Source organism: Trachypithecus francoisi, unplaced genomic scaffold, assembly GCF_009764315.1.
Source record: "Trachypithecus francoisi isolate TF-2019V2 unplaced genomic scaffold, Tfra_2.0 Lachesis_group6, whole genome shotgun sequence".
Classification (NCBI taxonomy): Eukaryota; Metazoa; Chordata; class Mammalia; order Primates; family Cercopithecidae; genus Trachypithecus; species Trachypithecus francoisi.
In genome coordinates, this window is record NW_022681471.1 from 17,132,489 (window position 1) to 17,152,636 (window position 20,148).

Genomic DNA, 20,148 nt, shown 5'->3' on the forward strand with positions numbered 1-20,148 from the left:
AAGCATAGATAAGATGAACCCTGTAGCTATGACAGACTCCAAATTATTGCTGCCCTTTGGAGCTCTCTTGCCAAGAGACTTTTCATTTTGCTGCTGAGTTTCATCACCTAAACAAACTAGCCTCCTATTCAATTTCCTGTTCTCCTCTAGGGAGTCCCTTGATCTATTCCTCTTCTATGTGGTGGCCTCACACAACTGTCTTCGAGAATCTCTTGCTGAACACTGTCCAAGCACTGTCCAATAAAGCCTATTATGTGTTACTGCTGCTCATAATCCTGTATCTTTCTTATTTGACCCTGAAATCTCTGAACTTACCACACAAGGATATAGAAAATATGAATAACGCTTTCACGCAACAGGATCTAAATTGATGCATATAGTACACTACACCCTACAAGAATAGAGTACATATTTTCTCTATCTAGGGATATATATATATATCTATCGATAGATAGATATTGATAGATAGATAGATATCGATAGATAGATAGATAGATAATAGATAGATAGATGGAGAGGAGTTTTTTTTAATGGTCCAAGAAAACATGTACTCTATTCCCAGGTACAAGGGATTCTCCTGCCTCAGACTTCCAAGTAGCTGGGATTACAGGCATGTGACACCACGCCCGGCTAATTTTTGTATTTTTAGTAGAGATAGGGTTTCATCATGTTGGCCACACTGGTTTCAAACTCCTGACCTCAGGTGATCCACCCACCTCAATCTCCCAAAGTGCTGGGATTATAGGAGTGAGCCACTGCACCGGCTAGAAAAGCTATTCTAAAATTATATGGAAAGGCTCACTCTCTAGAATAGCTAAAATAATCCTGACAAAAAAGAGTTAAGTGAGAGGAATCACTTTACCAGACACTAAGGTTTAGTATGTAGCTACAGTAATCAAGGCAATGGGGTATTGTAGAGGTATGAACACATAGATAAATATAACAAAATAAAAAAATTAGAAATATGCCCAGGAAAATTTGCTCCACTTATTTCTGACAAAAATTAAAAAAAAAAACAAACCAACAAATGATTAAATGAATAAAGGATCACCTCTTCACCAAATGGTGCTGGACATCCATGGGCAAAAAATGAAAAGAAATAAAGTAAGCCTAAGCCTCAATATCCTATACAAAAATTGACCTAAGATGGATCATGAACATAAGTATAAAATATAAAACCAGAAAATATTTAGTGAAAAACAGAAAAAAAATCTTCAGGATCTACAGCTAGGTAAAGAATTCTTAGGCTTGATACCAAAAGTATGATCTATACAAGGAAACAACAACAACAAAAAGATCATTATGACCTCATCAAGATGAAAATCTTTTCTCTGTGGATGAAGCTGTACAGAAGATGAAAGAAAGCCGGACACTGAGAGAAATTATTCAAATTACATATGCAATAAAATGATTGTATCCAGAATATATAAAGTTTCTAAACTCAATGGTAAGAAAATAATCTAATTAGAAAATGGACAAAACACATAAACAAATTTAAACAAAGATTTACAGATGACAAATAAGAACAAGAAAAATATGTTCAACATCATTAGCTACCAGGAAATACAAATTAAAACCTAAATTAAATACAATGACAAATTTATCAGAATGGCTATAATAAAAAATAATGACAACACCAAAGGTTGGTGAAGGTACAGAAAAACTGGATTGCTCATATGTTGCTGTTGGGAATGTAAAATAAGACTATGGAAAATAGTTTTAAAGTTTCTTATAAAATGAAACATGTAGTTGCCCTACAACCCAGCAATTACACTTTATTTCCCAGGGCAATGAAAATTTGTGTTTATTTTTTTAAAATGTATATAATTTTTTAGGAGTTTTACTTCTAATAGTAAAAAATTGGAATCAGCCTAGATGTCTTTCAAGAGGTGAACAGTTAAATAAACTGTGGTATGCCAATACCATGTGTGAGGGTTAATTTTTATGTCAACTTGTCTGGGCCATATTGTGCCTAGAAATTTGGTCAGGCATTACTCCTGGTGTGTCTGTAAGGGTGTTTCTGAATGAGATAATATGTGAATCAAGAGACTCAGTGCAGCAAATTGTACTCCGTACTGTGGATTAGTCCTATTCAATCAGTTAAAGGGCACCATTCAATCTGTTAAAGGCCTGAATAAAACAATAGACTTACCACCAACTAGTAAGAGAAAATTCCTCTTGCTTGACTGCTTTTGGGTTCAAACTGAAACACTGGTTCATCCTGGGTCTTGGGCCTATTAGCTTTCACATTGGAAAAGAACTGTCAACTCTGTTGGTTCTCAGGCATTCAAATTCAGACTGGAACTACACCATCAAGTCTGCTAGGTCTCCAGCTGATTGCAGATCTTGAGACATGCCAGCCACCATAATCACATATCTCATTATTTTGGTCCTGGGATTTCTAGAATTGGCATTTTAATTTGATTAGATTTAAAGAGGCTCATGATTCTATTTCCAATAGTAAACGGGGCACTGACAGTTATGGCATGATCTAGTGATGGGGACATGCAAAATATCACCACTGGCTACTCCTAATCAAGTACTTACAAGAAGCAAGGATCTAGGTGACTATGTATATAATTCTAAACATTTTATCAAAATAATACATATAGTGAGATTGGCTGGATGTTCTTAATGTCACTACACAAATGGAGAAAGGAAAAAATATACTCATGGATTTGAATGTACAGATCAAACACGGCATAATTAACTTGAAAGCTTCTATATGTGCCCTAAAGATCATCCTTATTTCCTGGAGCCACAGCGCTGATTGTTAAAAACCCAAAGCAGTATCTCATCCTATGACTGATGAAATTACAATGTACATTAAATTCCCAGTATCATAGGGTTCCTACTGTCAAAGTGAAGGCACTTGTTGTGAATTATCATAAAAATCAAAAGGGGGACAAGTGGAAACCCCAGATAAAATTGGGAACATTTAGCCCATCAACTGTGATGAATTTTCTCTGCCAGTGAAAGTGGCCTCTCCACCTCACTCTGAGAGGATTAACCCTGCATTGCTTAAGGACACTGTAATGGTCACCGGGAGGCAGTTGTTCAATACCCTGTTGATTCTCCTCAGAACCTACTTCCACCACACATCTTTGCTTCCAGAACTACAACTCAACTCAGGTTCCAGTAGTCCCCTGAAAGTGTGACCCATGAAGAGGTGTGCTCACAAATCTACTTGAATTTTCTAATTTACATAGATAGAAATTAAAATAATATGTTTGAAAATGAATACTAAGGGTGTGGGATAATGGTGGAAGAAATATAAAGTTGAATCAGGCAAAATTTATTGATATAGGCTCACTATGAACCTGATAAATACAGTAGGTAATACTACTCAGCAATAAAATGGAACAAACTATTGATACATGCATCAACTTGGATGAGTATCCAGGAAATGATACTGAGTGAAATAAGCCAATTTTTTTTTTTTTTTTTTGGAGATGGAATCTCGCTCTGTCGCCCAGGCTGGAGTGCAGTGGCGTGATCTCGGCTCATAGCAAGCTCTGCCTCCTGGGTTCATGCCATTCTCCTGCCTCAGCCTCCCGAGTAGCTGGGACTACAGGTGCCCGCTACCATGCCCGGCTAATTTGTTTTGTATTTTTAGTAGAGACGGGGTTTCACCGTGTTTGGCAGGATGGTCTCGAACTCCTGACCTTGTGATCCGCCCAACTTGGCCTCCCAAAGTGCTGGGATTACAGACGTGAGCCACCACACCCGGCTGGTTACAAACTCTTTGATTTCATTTATATAACACACTTGAAATGATCAAATTATGGAAATGAAGAACAAAGTAGTGGTTAACAGGGGTTACAGAGAGAGAATATTTGGGGGAGAGAAGTTATAAAAGGGCAATACTAGGGATACTTATGGTTATGTAACTGTCTGCATCTTGACTCAATACAAGAAACTACATATTCGATAAATCACATGGAATTAAATACACATACATACCATACACACACCCAATCACAGAAATGAAGAAAAGTAAATCTGGAAGTCTAAATAAGATCAGTAGATTGTGTGTCAATATCCTGGGTGTAATATTGTACAATTTTGCAAAATGTTACCCATTGGGGTTAACTGGGTCAAGGGTATATGGGATTTCTCTGCATTATTTCCTACAAATGCATGTGAATCTGTTGTTTTCCCAAAACAAAAACATTAATTAAAAAACTGAAAAAGAAAAATAGTATCCACCAAAATCAAACAACGCACAAGAGTCAACCAGAAAGAGCAAATGGCCAAAGCTGGAGCAATTTAAGTAACAAAATAATTGTCATATTAGATTTTAACCTAATAAAATAAATATCCGTGAGTCCATACTAATGTAAATAAGTGATTAATAAGTGCACGTAGGGGAAGAGAGAGCTCTTTCACACAATATAGTATATTAGTGAATGTAAAGAAAAGAAGTAAATCAAGAATCAAATAGGCAAGATCTACCATAGATGCTAAAATAGTGAGTGTAAGTTTGAGGATAAAGAAAATTTGCATAGTCTCAGTGTATTTTCCTCAAGATATTTATCAAGTACAATGAGAAAGATAAAAACTTTACATTGGAGAAATCCAACAGATACCAATTTAATTGAGGCAGTAAGATTAGCATCACTAGTACTAGCATATTGACAACATGAAATTCTTGAAAGCCTGTATTGGAAAAGTAACAATATCATTGGTGTGGAGTTCTTGCCAAAAAAATATAACCCCCCTCCAATCACTAGAAAAAATTGAAAAGACACAAATGAAGGAACGTTCTACAAAATAACTTATTGTTGCCCTTTAAAAGTGTTAAAAGTCACAGAATGATGGATGTAAGGACACTTTGTACTATTTTCAATGTTGTGTAAGTATAATTAGTTAAAAATACAGTCAATAAAAATGAACTAACACATTTTCATCATTCTCTAATTTTACTTTTGCTCCAATTTAGAAATTATTGTTTGAGGGTTGTCTGTCAGAATTTTAGACTGAAAGATTGCAATACTTTTGTCTCCTTTTATCTGATAAGTCCAGCCTATTCACATCTCTTTCTGTGGCTCTATTCTCGAAAGCAATATTTCCCCTTCATATAGCTTGTATGTACTATGAATTGGTACCTAACTTATTTATCCCATCACTTTTCCACGGTGTTCAATTCAAGCATGTACATCTAAGCCAATGTTAAGAATAGGATACAAGGAGGTATTGCTGGAGGCTTCTTGGTCTCATCAACATGCTGTGTACAGTGGTATAAAGAGGTAACATCTGGCACTATCACAGTCATTTCTGATAGAACAAAGGAAACAACTGAAAATAAGGCTGACACAGTGTAGGATAGATACAAGATAATTTCAAAGAACATGAAGAGGAGCCTGATATTATTACAGTGCCTAAAATATATATAGCCCCAGAGCATAGAGCCATTCATTTATACGAGCTGATAAATTTCTTTTCTTTGAAGATAGTTGGAATTGATTCTTTGATGACATAAAGACACTTAACCAATAGTTCACATTATTACTATTTGTTATGAAACCTTGCACAATGCCAGAATCTTTGTTACCATAGTACAACTACCTATTGATTGTTGTTGGCATACAAATGCAACCTAGTTTTTATCCTTGACTCTAGTATGTCAGACACTGTGCCACATGGTGTAGAGGATACATAAATTAACTGAGGGAGCTCCTGCCCTCCGGGAATGTCCAGTCTACCACAGAATTTAAGAAATTTGCAAAAATATCTATAAGGCAGAAAAATAACAATCATAATCAGCTACAATTTTAATGTTACAAATTTTCACAAGACTATGGGATTACTTATGGCTCGCCAGACCCAGAAAGATTAAGTGGAGAGGTGGCATTTGAGCATGGCTTTGAGAATGAGTGAAATTTAGACATATGGATATGGAGGTGAGCAGTCAAGAATAGAAAGAAAAAAAAAAAACTTTCCCAGAAGCTTAGAGACTTCCTTCAGCAAAAGCAGTCTGCTATTTTTTCTTGTTTATTTTATGAATACACGTTTGCATAATATTTTAAATGAGAAGATGGCTTTCTGTGCAATTTTTAATAGAAAATTGGTGATGACATTCAACATTTTATTTTCACATAAGAAAACAAAGGCCTAGATATAAGAGGGTGACTTATACAAGGTCACTGAGTTAATGGCAGAACTCTTGCTTTTATGTGAGAATTGAGGGATAGAGAGAACAGCAGCCAAGTTTGGTTTTGAATCCTGCTAATGTCATTGACTAGATGCTTTGTTTTAGACTATTTGTTAAATCTTTTTGAGGGCCTCACTTTTTTTTTAATCTATAAAAAGGAGGCTGGGCATGATGACTCATGATTGTAATCCCAGCAGTTTGGGAGGCCAAGCTGGGAGGATCGCTTAAGGCTAGGAGTTTGAAACCAGCCCTGGCAACATAGCGAGACCCTATCTTCACAGAAACAAAATGTAAAAAGGAGCTGAGTATAGTGGTGCACACTTGTAGTCCCAGCTACTGGGGAGGCTGAGATGGGAGAACCACTTAAGCCCAGGAATTCAAGGTTGCAGTGAGCCATGATTGAGCCACTGCACTTCAGCCTGGGTTACAGAGCAAGAACTCGTGTCAAAAAAAAAAAAAAAAAAAAAAAAGAAGGAGACAATAAGTCAACTATCTCACAAGGGGGTTACAGAGCAAGAACCTGTGTCAAAAAAAAAAAGAAGAAGGAGACAATAAGTCAACTATCTCACAAGGTTGTTGAAATACGATTTTTATATAGATATAAATTTTATGCCTTATCTGGAATATACTGTGTCTTTATAATAAATGTGGCAAAGACATCTCAATAAAACTTCTCAGCTGCCCTGATAAAATAAAACTTCTCAGTACATATCTCTATTTTACGAAAAGCAGGCCCAACAGGATATTTCCTACATAAGCTGCTCTGGTTCATGTGATGTACTATGTAAGAAAAGCCAGTTTTGCAAACCTGAACACATCTCATTGGTCTGGGGAATAATGCACAAGCAGAAGTCAGCCATACATGAACTGGACAGAAGGACAGTCAATCACTTTTGAAGTGGCTTGGCATAACTCTCTCACAGTGAGTGGTGATAAACCATCTCAATCAAAATAGTTTTTGGGAAGTAAGAATGCTAGATCAATAAAGGTAAGGTATATTACTCAGCTCAAGTTGCTGTTTCGAGTTTTTACGAATTTTCCTTTTTTATATAAAGACCAGTATTTATCACGGTGTTAGAAATTCTGAGATTTGTGTTGACAAGTGGCAAATTACGTTATTTATTCCGCACATTTGCCATAAATATCTACCACTAAAGGTAATTTGTGATTTTATTTTCTGTGAAACCCAAAGGAATTTTACAGCTTAACTCATGTGTTCTGATTAAATAGCACCATCAGTAGTGACCGTAGCAGGAGAAGGAAGAAGAGGTAAAGGAGGAGGAAGAGGAGGAAGAGGAAGAGGAGGAAGTAAGTATTAGCAAAAGCAAAGACAACAAAAGAATCGAGTAAAGTAAAACTACATATGGACACTTCTTACATCCCAGAGCAATGCACATGCTATTATTAATCTGCACAGATACCTTATGAGATAGGACTCATTTCTCAGACGAAGAGACAAAAGCTTATGTAATAAACAAAACTGTTCCTAAATTATATAGCTCAGAAGTGGAGAAACATGTTCTTTCTATGATACCATGCAACATAAGACAAATATTCCTCTACCTTTAGTTTTGTATGAGACTCAATTACTCTAAAACTGGTCTTTATTTTCATCCCTTGCTTTCAAGAGTATCATTCTCTTTCCCTAAACATGGCCTTTATACTTATCACTTGCTTTCAAATACTATCATCCTGTATTAAACTGCAGATCATTTGTGGTGAATCAAAGCTTAACAGATTACTCATTGCTAATTAAATGGCTGATTCTGTCCACTGAAGCTCATACTTTAAAGTATTTAATGTTTGTTTGGTAAACTGCTTTACTAAATGCTCCTTTGACTTTTATTGGTAATAAACATTAAGCATTTATGGCCTGTGAAAGCAGCTTCCCATCCAGCTTATGCTGTTACTATTTACAGTTTGTTAATAAAATACCATTAACGTCCTTCAAATCAAAAGTTGTTTTTGTTCTTCTCTTTAACTTTTATTGTATAGTGCGAATAATAATTCACTAAAATTTGAAGGAACTATGCATTTACTAGTGTTTTTTCAACAAAGAGAATACTTTGCTAAGCCCAGCACACTTCAGGATTCAACAACAAGGCCTCAGACCAGACAGAGATCTGGTTCCCTTTCTTCACTTCACACTCTCTTTTAACTGCACTGTGGTCTCACTTGGGTACATCCAGATTTCACCATTACTAACAAAATTTTAAAAATCTGACTTCCTTTTACTGTGATTTGACTCCTTTTAATCCGATTTTTTCATTTAACCTTTCTGAATACCAATTTCTTAAACTTTCATCTTAAGGTTGAGCTCCCGCTAAAGGAAAGAGTAAAGGGAAAACTTTAGAAATTATGAGGAAGGTCCTGATACTTTTATGGGTTATTTTAAAATGTATTCATTTAAAAAATTATTTATTTATTTATTTTTGAGACGGAGTCTCACTCTGTCGCCCAGGCTGGAGTGCAGTGGCGCGATCTCGGCTCACTGCGAGCTCCGCCTCCCAGGTTCATGCCATTCTCCTGCCTCAGCCTCCTGAGTAACTGGACTAAAGGCGCCCGCCACCATGCCCGGCTAATATATATATATATATTATATATATATAGATAGAGAGAGAGAGAGAGAGAGAGAGAGAGAGAGAGAAATTATTTTCTGGGAAATCCAAAGGAATTTTTATAAGGAATATATATAAAAAATATATATATATATAGTATTTTTAGTAGAGAGAGGGGTTTCACCACGTTAGTCAGGATGGTCTAGATCGCCTGACCTCGTGATCCACCTGCCTTGGCCTCTCAAAGTGCTGGGATTGCAGGAGTGAGCCACCACGCCTGGCCTAAAAGACGTATTTTTAACTGTTCGTTTAGGTTCTGTGGTACATGTGCACGTTTGTTATATAGGCAAACTTGTGATCTTGTGACTTAGGGGTTTAGGGTAAAGATTAATCACTCAGGTACTAAGCATAGTATTCAACACTTGTTTTTCTTTTCTGAACCTTTCCCTCTCTGTTTTTTTTTTTTTTCTTAACCCCATCCTTGAAGTAGGTCCCAATGTCTGCTGTTCTCCTCTTTGTCTCCCTGTGTTCTCACTATTTAGCTCCAACTTATCAGTGAGAAAATGTGGTACTTGGTTTTCTGCTCCTGTGTTAGTTGCTAAGGATAATGGCCTCTAGTTCCATCCCTGTTCCTGCAAAGGACTTAATTTCATTCTTTTTCTATGACTGCAAGGTATTATACAGTATATATGTACCACATTTTATTTATCCAGTCGACTGTTGATGGGTATTTCGATTGATTCCATGTCTTTGCTATGGTGAATAACACTGCAATGAACATACGCTTGCATGTGTCTTTGGAAGAATGATTTATATTCCTTTGGGTATATAGCCAATAGGGGGATTGCTGGATCAAAGGGTAGTTCTGTTTTCAGTTCTTTGAGAAATCACCACACTACTTTCACTACTTTCCACAATGATTGAACTAATTTACACTCCCACCAGCAGTGTGTAAGCATCCCCTTTGTTCCACAACCTCTCAAATATTCATTATTTTTTGAGTTTTCAATAATAGCCATTCTGATGGGTGTGAGATGGTATCTAATTGTTGTTTTGATTTGCATTTCTCTAATTATTAGTAATATTGAACATTTATTCATATGTCTATTGGCTGCATGTATGTCTTCTTTTGAACAGTGTCTGTTCATATCCTTTACCCACTTTTTAATGGGGTTGTATGCCTTTTGCTTGTACAGTTGTTTAAGTTCCTTATAGATTCTGGATATTAGACCTTTGTCTGATGTATAGTTACAAATATTTTGCTCATTCCATAGGTTTCCCATTGACTCTGTTTATAGTTTATTTTGTTGTGCAGAAGCTCTTTAGTTTAATTGGGTCCCATTTGTCTGCTTTTGTTGCAGTTGTATTAGTGTTTCATCCTGAAATTTTTGCTAGTTTCTATGTCCAAAATGGTATTTCCTAGGTTATCTTCCAGGTTTTTACAGTTTGAGGTTTTACACCTAGATCTTTACTCCATCTGGAATTGATTTTTGTATATGGTATAAGGAAAGGGTCCAGTTTCAACCTTCTGCATGCAGCGAGCCAGATATCACAGCACCATTATTGAATAGAGAGTTCTTTCCCATTGCTTGTTTTTGTTAACATTGTCAAATATCAGAGAGTTGTATGTGTGTGACTTTACTTCTGGACTCCCCATTCTATTCCATTGGTCTACGTGTTTGTTTTTTGTACCAGTATCATGCTGTTTTGGTTACTGTAGCATTGTAGCACAGTTTGAAGTCAGGCAATGTGAATCCTCCAGCTTTGCTCTTTTTGCTTAGGATTGCTTTGGCTACTTTGAGCTCTTTTTCTTTCCATATGAATTTTACAATAGTTTTTTTCTTTTTTAGTTTGTGTGTAGAATGTCACTGGTAGTTTGACAAGAATAGAATTGAATGGTTAACGAAATTAAGATAGAAATCAAAAAGTTCTTTGACACAAAGAAAACAAAGATACAACATACTAGAATATCTGGGACACGGCTAAGGCAGTGTGAAGAGGAAAAATTATAGCAATAACCACTCACATATAAAAGTTAGAAAAATCTCAAATTAGCACCTTAACATCACAACTAGAATTACCAGGGAACCAAGAGCAAACAAAGCTATCAGAAGACAAGAAATAACCAAAATCAGAGCTGAACTAAAGGAGATAGAGACACAGAAAACCATACAAAAGATCAATGAATTCAAGCACTGTTTCTTAGAAAAAAATAATAAAATAGATAGACCACTAGTTACAATAATAAAGAAGAAAAAAGAGAAGATCCAAATAAACACAATTAGAAATGACAAAGGTGATATTACCACTGACTCCACAGAAGTATGAATAATCATCACACTACTATGAACACCTCTGCACAGAAACTAGAAAATCTGGAAGAAATGGATAAATTCATGGACACATACACCCTCCTAAGGCTGAACCAGACAGAAATTGAATCCCTTAGCGACCAATAATGTAATGAGCTCTGAAATCAAATCAGTAATAAATAGCCTGCCAACTGATGAAAAAGCCCAGAACCAGATGGATTCACAGTCACTTCTACCAGATGTAAAAAGAGCTAAATCCAAGAGTCTGAGCATGCCTCTTGAATAAGTCTGGAGAAATCATACTTACTTCATTTGTGAGCCAACTTAATTGAGGTTTTCAAAAATAAAGCATAACCTAGAAGAGAAAACATTAAATCCAAGTCTTCCAACTCTTGCTTTGATTCCATAATTCATTTTGATATTTCATCATTTTGGTTCAAAACTCTAGATCCTCAAATGACTACTGAATATAATCAAAATAGGGAAAGGAGACTAATTGCCAAAATGACTAAGTTAATTCATCCTTTAAGGTTAGCTGTGCCCCAGTCACTCAATAGACAGCAGTAACTAAGGATGTTCTGACCTTTTATGGAAGTCACCTAAAACATGAACTACAGATGAAAGGAAAGCACAGTTCCTAATATTCTGTTCCAATGCTCAAAGAGAATGTCAAAAGGCCTGTGAAAACCAAATGCCCTGTTCTATATAATTCAGTTAATTCAACACTTCTGAGTAGACAGACCCACATTTGAAAAGCGTGTTTTATCTGTGTTTATGTTAGGACTCTCTGAAGAATAATTTATTTAATAGAAGTATTTTAGTCCAAATCTCACCTATGACTGTTGGAAAGAATTACAGTGGTTGCAAACATTGACTAATATTGAGAATGAATGATTTGTATTGATAACAGAGAAAAGAAGATATATCCTGGGAATACCAGCTACCTGTATGGGTACTTGTAAAGTATCTATGTCTGTCATTTTCTGTTATTAGATAGTCAAAATGAAGCAAAGGCATTCAGGTGTGGAAAAGAAAAGTCATGTTTCCTTGTTGAATACAATTTGGCTTGGTGAGAAGGGTTCCTTGCTTTGACACCAAAGAAATTTGACACCAAAATTTAGTCTTGACAATAAATTTTCCCTAGGTCTATGATATAAATAGTAGGTGTAGTGGTGTTTCGTTTATTTTGTTGCCTTAAATACAAGTGAGAAACTAACACAAATATTTTCTATATTTATCAATTTACATAATAAATAGTTCTGAGGTAATAGTTTATAGTTTATTGTCAATCAAAAATGAAAGGTAAATGTAAACTGAGAAACAAAGCTTGTGGGTTTCTTAGTTTATTTTGTTTTGCCATAAATGCTGAAGTAAGACCTCTTCCTCTTGATATTTATATTTGAGAAAGGAAAATTCTATTTTCATTCCAATTATAAGAATACTAGAATGTAAAAAATATGTTTTAAACTGTATTTATACCACAAGTTCAGATACAGGTAGATATTATTATCTGTTACATACTTCAGAAATTTCATTTAGAAGCCCTCATAGTGCCTCGGAAAGGCTGGTGGTTCTGTAATGTAGGCATAATCCATAAATCCTATCATTAAATATCTGACTGTGGCATAAATTGATTCATACTATACATCCAAAAAACTAACTCTAGCTCATCTTTTATTCTACTCTAAGACCTAGGAGATTGTTTTCCAATCAATTTAATGTGTGTGTTGTACTTTGAGGATCTCCCATTTATTGGGTCTACTTCCTTGGGTCACTAAAATTGGTCAGTTCTCTTGAGCAGGATATGAGTGACCTTCCAACTGATGTAGTCTCTTGCCCACACACATAGCTAAAAGTAATACTAAACATACTGTTAAGAAATGACGAAAAACACAGTTTAATACCAATATTTGAATACTAGTAAATTAAATTTTCTTCAATATTTCCTTCACTATTATGATACCTTTTTAATCTTATGATTTTATTCTATACAATATTTGGATTAATGTGCCACACCAACACTATCTTCCCCCTCCCCTGATTGGAAAGTCACTTCAGGGTTAGGACCATTTAATTTTGTTTACCAGAGAGACAGGAGGAAGAGCAAGATGGCAGAATAAACGGCTTCACCGATTGTTAACCCCACAAAAACACCAAGTTAACAACTATCTACCTAGAAAAAAGCACCTTAATAAGAACCAAAAATCAGAGCAGAAAGGAAAACCAAACCAAACTCAGCTAACACCTGTCCATGGATAGAGCACTGAAACCAGCATTACCCAGACAGGAATCATCAATCCTAGCAGTCCAGACCCGAGTGCCTGCAAACCTCACCACTGAGGGCTACATTGCTCTCTGTCTCCAAGTAAACTTGAAAGGCAGTCTAAGCCGTAAGGACTGTAAATCTTAAGTGAGTCATAGTGCTGAACTAGGTTCACAGACAGTGAACTGGTGGGGGGCATGTGACATACTGAGACACTAGCTGGGGAAGCCAAGGGAATGGCTTCCCTAACCACAGCCTGCACAACTCATGTCTCCAAAAGAGACTCCTTCTTCTGCTTGAGGAGAGGAAGGAAGGGGTGGGGAGGACTTTGTCTTGCCTCTAGGATACCAGCCCAGCTATGAGAGGATCAGGCACCAATCAGAGGCATGAATCCCTCATTCCAGGTCCTGGCTCCCAGAAGACAATTCTAGACATACCTTGGGATAGAGGGTCCCCACTGCCTTGAAGGGAAATACCAAGTCCTGGCAGCAATAATCACCTGCTAACTGAAGAGCCTTTAGGCCCTGAATAACTAGCAACAATCCCCAGTTCCTACATCAAGAGCCTTGGTTGTGCCTTTGAGACTTCCTGGCTTCAGGTAAAACATGGCTGCAGGGGAGTAGAGCAGCAAGCAGGCTCCTGAGGTCACTGATTTCAGGACTTCACTCTTGGATGGCATTTCTGGACCTGTGCTGGGCCAGAGGGGATCCCACTGGTCTGAAGAGTGAGTCCCAGCCCGGCAACATTCACAACAAGCTGACTTACGAGACCATAGGCCTTAAAAGAACATCAGTGGTGACCTGGCAGAATTCCTTGTGGCCTGAGGTGGCAGTGGCTATGGGGTGAGGCTTCTCTGACTTCAAAAAGGGAAGGGCAGAGTGGGAAGGACTGCAACTTGTGGACTTAGTGCCAGATGAATCACAGTACAATAGAATGCCAGGTAGATTTCTGAGGTTTTGGACTCTAGTCCCTGACTCCCAGATGGCACCACTGGACCCATCTGGAACCTGGGGGACCTTGCCAACCTGAAGGGAAAGACATAGGCCTGTTTGGCTTTGCCCCTGCTGATTAGGTAGCACCAGAGCCTTGAGCAAACATGGGTAGTTGCCATGGAGTTTTTACAGCAGCCCTCGGGCAAGAACCAGTGCTGTGCTGGCTTCAGGTCTGACTCAGTTTGGTCATATTGGTGGTGGCTACTGGGGTTCCTGTGTCACTCAATCCCCGGGTTTACATGCCTCAGGACACAGAGAGAGACTCTGTATGTTTGGAAGAATGTAAAGGAAGAGAAAAAGAGTCTCTGCCTCGTAACCCAGAAAATTCCCCCAGATCTTGTCCAAAATCATCAATGCAGTATCTCTACAAGTCTGCAAGAACCACAGCATTGCAGGACTTAGGGTGCCCACTAAAGCAGATATAGATTAGATCACAAGACTCAAGTCCCTTAAAATATCTGGAATGGCTTCCCAAGAATGATGGCTACTTAACAGCCCCAACAGTGAAGACTACAATAAATACCTAACTTTTCAACGCCCAGACACCAAAGAACATCTACCAACATCAGCACCGTCCAGGGAAACATGACTTCACCAAATGAACTAAATAAGTCACCAGGGGTCAATCCTACAGAAACAGAGCTATGTGACCTTGCAGACAGAGATTTCAAAATAGCTGTTTCGAAGAAACTCAAAAAAGTCAAGATAACACAAAGAAGGAGTTCAAATTCTATCAGATAAATTTAATGAAGAGACTGAAATAATTAAAAAGATCAGGCAGAAATTCTGTAGCTGAAAAATTCAAATTGCATATAGAAGAATGCATCAGAGACCTTTAATAGCAGAATTGATTAAGCAGAAGAAATAATTAGTGAGCTAAAGGCAGGCTATTTAAAAACCACAGTCAGAAGAGACAAAAGGAAAAAGAATAAAAAAACAAAGAAGCATGCCTACAGGATCAAGAAAATAGCCTCTGAAGGTCAAATCTTAAGAGTTACTGGCCATAAAGAGGAGGTAGAGAAAGACATAAGGGTAGAAATTTATTCAAGGTGATAATAACAGATAACCTCCCAAACCTAGAGAAAGATATCAATATCCAAGTACAAAAATGTTATGGAACACCAAGTAGTTCCAACATATACTATTAAATCAATTTAATACATCATATTAACAGAATAAGTATAAAAAACATATGATCATTTCAATTGATGTGGAAAAAGCATATCACTTCATGATAAAATCTCTCAAATAACAGGGTGTAGAAGAAACACACTTCAACATTAAAAAAAAAAAAAAGCCAGATATGACAGATCCACAACTAGTATCATATTGAATGTAAAAATACTGAAAGCCTGCCAGGCGCGGTGGCTCAAGCCTGTAATCCCAGCACTTTGGGAGGCCGAGACGGGCGGATCACGAGTCAGAGATCGAGGCCATCTGGCTAACACCGTGAAACCCTGTCTCTACTAAAAATACAAAAAACTAGCCGGGCGAGGTGGCGGGCGCCTGTAGTCCAGCTACTCGGGAGGCTGAGGCGGGAGAATGGCATAAACCCAGGAGGCGGAGCTTGCAGTGAGCTGAGATCCGGCCACTGCACTCCAGCCTGGGCGACAGAGCGAGACTCCGTCTCAAAAAAAAAAAAAAAAAAAATACTGAAAGCCTGTCTTTCCCCTAAGATCTGGAACACAATAAGAATGCACATTGTCAAACTGTTATTCAACATAGCACTGGAAGTTCTAGCTGGAGCAATCAGACAAGAGAAGAAAATATAGGGCATCCGAATTGGAAAGGAAGAAGTCAAATTATTCTTACTTGCAGAGGTATGATCTTTTATCTGGAAAAACTTAAAGATTCCACCAGAAACTAATGGAACTGGTGCATTCAGTAAAGTTCAGGATACAAAATTAATGTACTAAAATAAAAAATCAGTAATATTCCTAGATGTCAATAGAGAACAATATGAAAAAGAAACAAAAAAGTAATCCCATTTACAATAGCTACACAGAAAATTAAATATCTAAAAATTAAAGAAGTGAATGATCTCTATAATAAAGACTATAAAGCACTAATGAAAGAAATTCAAGAGAACACCCCAAAAATGAAAAAAAAATATGTATTTGAAGAATCAATACTGTTAAAATCTCCAGTACCTAAATCAATTCACAGATTCAGTGCAATCCCTATAGAAATATCAATGACACTCTTAACAGAAATAGAAAAAAAAATCTTAAAATTTGTATGGAACCACAAAAGACCCAGAATACTCAAATCTAGCCTAAGAAAAAAGACAAAACTGATGGAATCACATTACCTGAATTCAAATATACTACAGAGCTATCGTAACCAAAGCAGCATGGTACAGACACATAGAACAATGAAAAAGAATAGAAGATGCAGAAAAAAATTCACACACCTGTGGTGAACTCATTTTTGACTAAGGTGTGAAGAACATACGATGAGGAAAAGACTGTCTCCTCAATATGTGATGCTGAGAAAACTGGATATCCACATGCTGAAGAATTAAACTAGATCCCTTTCTCTCCATATACAAAAATTAAGTCAGAATTGATTAAAGACCTAAATCTAAGACCTGAAACTATAAAACTACTACAAGAAATAATTGGGGAAAATCTCCAGGACACTTTTCTGGGCAAAAATATATTGAGCAATACCCCAAAAGCACAGGCCACCACAGCAAAAATGCACAAATGGAATCACATCAAGTTTAAAAGCTTCTGCACAGCAAAGGACATAATCAACAAAGTGAAGAGACAAGACAAAGAATGGGAGAAAATATCTGCAAACTACCCGTCTGACAGGGATTAAAAAAATAATAATAATATACAAGGAGCTCAAAGAACTCTATAGAAAAAAAAATCTAATAATCAGATCAAAAAAATGGGCAAAAGATTTGCATACACATTTCTCGAAAGAAGACATACAAATGGCAAATAGGCACATGAAAAAGTGCTTAACATCATTATAGAAATGCAAATCAAAATTACGAGAGATTATCTCACCCCAAATAAAATGGCTTATATCCAAAAGACAGGCAATAACAAATAATAGTAAGAGTGTGGAGAAAAGGGAAGCCTGCTAATAAAACCACTATGGAGAACAGTTTGGAAGTTTTTCAAAAAACTAAAAATTGAGCTATGATACAATCCATCAATCCCACTGCTAGGTATATACCCAAAAGAAGGGAAATCAGTATATCAAAGAGATATCCGTACTCTCATGTTTGTTGCAGCAGTGTTCACAATAGCCAAGGCTGGGAAGCAACCGAAGAGTCCATCAACAGACAAATGGATAAAGAAAGTGTGGTACATATACACAGTGGAATATTATTCAGCCACAAAAAGGAGTGAGAACCCTCTTTTGCAACAACATGAATGGAGTTGGAGGTCATTATGTTAAGTAAAATGAGCCAGGCACAGAAATACAATGTTCTCACTTATTTGTAGGAAATAAAAATCAAAACAACTGAAATCATAGACATAGATATCAGAAGGATGGTTACTATTATCTGGGAAGGGTAGTGGGGAGTTAGGGGGAGGGGGTGGGGATGGTGAATGAGAACAAAAAATAGTTAGAGAAAATGGAAAAGATCAACAATTTGATAGCACAACGGAGTGACTATCATCAATAATAACTTAATTGCAAATTTAAAAATAAAGAGCGTAATTAAATTGTTTGTAACTCAAAGGATAAATGCTTGAGGGGATGGGTACGCCATTCTCCATGATGTGTTTATTTCATATTCCATACTTGCATCAAAACATCTCATGTACCCCATAAATATATACACCTACTATGTACTATATGTGGGTAGTATAAACCTACAAATAAAAATAAAAATTTTGTTTACCAGCTGACTAGTCTCAGCATCTAGCTTTTTTCTTCACAGATTTTCTTGATGTCTCTCTTCTCTTCATCCTGTAATATTTTATTATATGTGTACTGTGTAATATTTATACATAATATTAAAATACTAAATGCTATTATCAATATCATAGTTAAAATGTGCTTAGCACATATTTGCTTAGTGATATTTTAAATATTTTATATGAATTAAGCATTTCAGTCTTCACAAGAACCCTATGAGGTAGGTACTGTTAAAATGTTCATGTTATATGTGGAGAAACTGATGTACTGTGTTGTTACTGACTTGCCAAAATCTAATAGGTAGTAAGTGATGACGCTGAGATTTAAATCTATGCAACTTGCTTCCTACATAAAACATGTTCTCTTTCCACAACATTATACTGGTAGAAAAATTAAAGAACACAGATAAATGACAGTAAATATTTTAAAATCATACTTATATCCACCTATCAGACATAGTCACTATTAACATTTTGGTTTTACTTTCCTATACGTGTATGATTTTCATAGCATGATTAAATATGTATAATTTTGTAGCCAATTTTGAAGAAACAATATAGCATAAACAGTGTTTCATGCCACACACACCTATGTATTATGATTTATAGTGATTACATAGAACTAATTATTTGGTTTATTATTCTTATGTAGGATTATTTTCTATTTTTTATTCTAATCAGTTTTGTGATAAAATTTTTATATAGTGTATATAGCCTGATAAGATTTGACTCTGTGTCCCAAACCAAATATCACCTTGAATTGTAATCTGCATAATCCCCACGTGTTGTGGGAGAGACCCTGTGGGACGTAAGTGAATCATGGGAGTGGTTTCTCCCATGTTGTTCTCATGATAGTAAGCAGTTTTTCATGAGATCTGATGGTTTTATAAACATCTGACATGTCTCCTGCTGGCACTCATTCTCACTCGTGCTGCCCTACGAAGAGGTGCCTTCTACCATGATTATGTTTCCTTAGACCTCCCCAGTCATGCAGAACTGTGAATCAATTAAACCTTTATTCAATTAAACATATATGTATATATATACAAATTACACAGTCTCAGGCATTTCTTCATAGCAGTGCAAGAACAGACTAATACAGTATATTGGTACTGAAATAGCAGGGCACTGCTGTAAGAATACTCCAAAATGTAGAATCAACTTTGGATGTGGGCAGAGATTGGAACAGTTTGGAGGACTCAGAATAACACAAAATTGTAGGAAAGTTTGGAATTTCCTAGTGACTTGGAGGGCTCAGAAGACAGGAAGATGGGAAAGTTTGGAACTTCCTAGTGACTTGTTGAATGTCTTTGACCAAAATGCTGATAGTGTTACGGACAATGAAATGAAGGCTGGGGTGGTCTCAGATGGAGATGAAAATCTGGTTGGGAAGTGAAGTAAAGGTCAATCTTACTATATTTTAGCAAAGAGACTGGTGGCATTTTGCCCCTGCCCTAGACATTTGTGAAACTTTGAACTTGACACAGAAAATTAGGGTATCTGGTGGAAGAATTTTCTAAGCAGCAAAGCATTCAATGTGTGACCTGGATTATTCTGAAAGCATTCAATTTTATGCATTCACAAGGAGATGGTTTGAAATTGGAACCTATATTGAAAGAAAAGTAGAGCATACAAGTTTGGAAGATTTGCAGCTTAATGATGCAATAGAAAAACAAAACCCATTTATGAGGAGAAATTAAAGCCTGCTACAGAAATTTACATAAGTAACAAGGAGCCAAATGTTAATCACAAAGACAATGGGGAAAATGTCCTGAGGGCATGTAAGAGAGCTTTATGGCAGCCCCTCCTATCACAGACCCAGAGGCCTAGGAGGAAAAGATTGTGTGGCATGTCCCAAGCCCTCCACCTCCCTGCTCCCGTTCTGCGCAGCCTCAGGACATGGTGCCCTACAACCCAGATGCTTCAGCTAGACTAAAGGGAGTCAATGTACAGTTTGGGCCATTGCTTTAGAGGGTGCAAGCCAC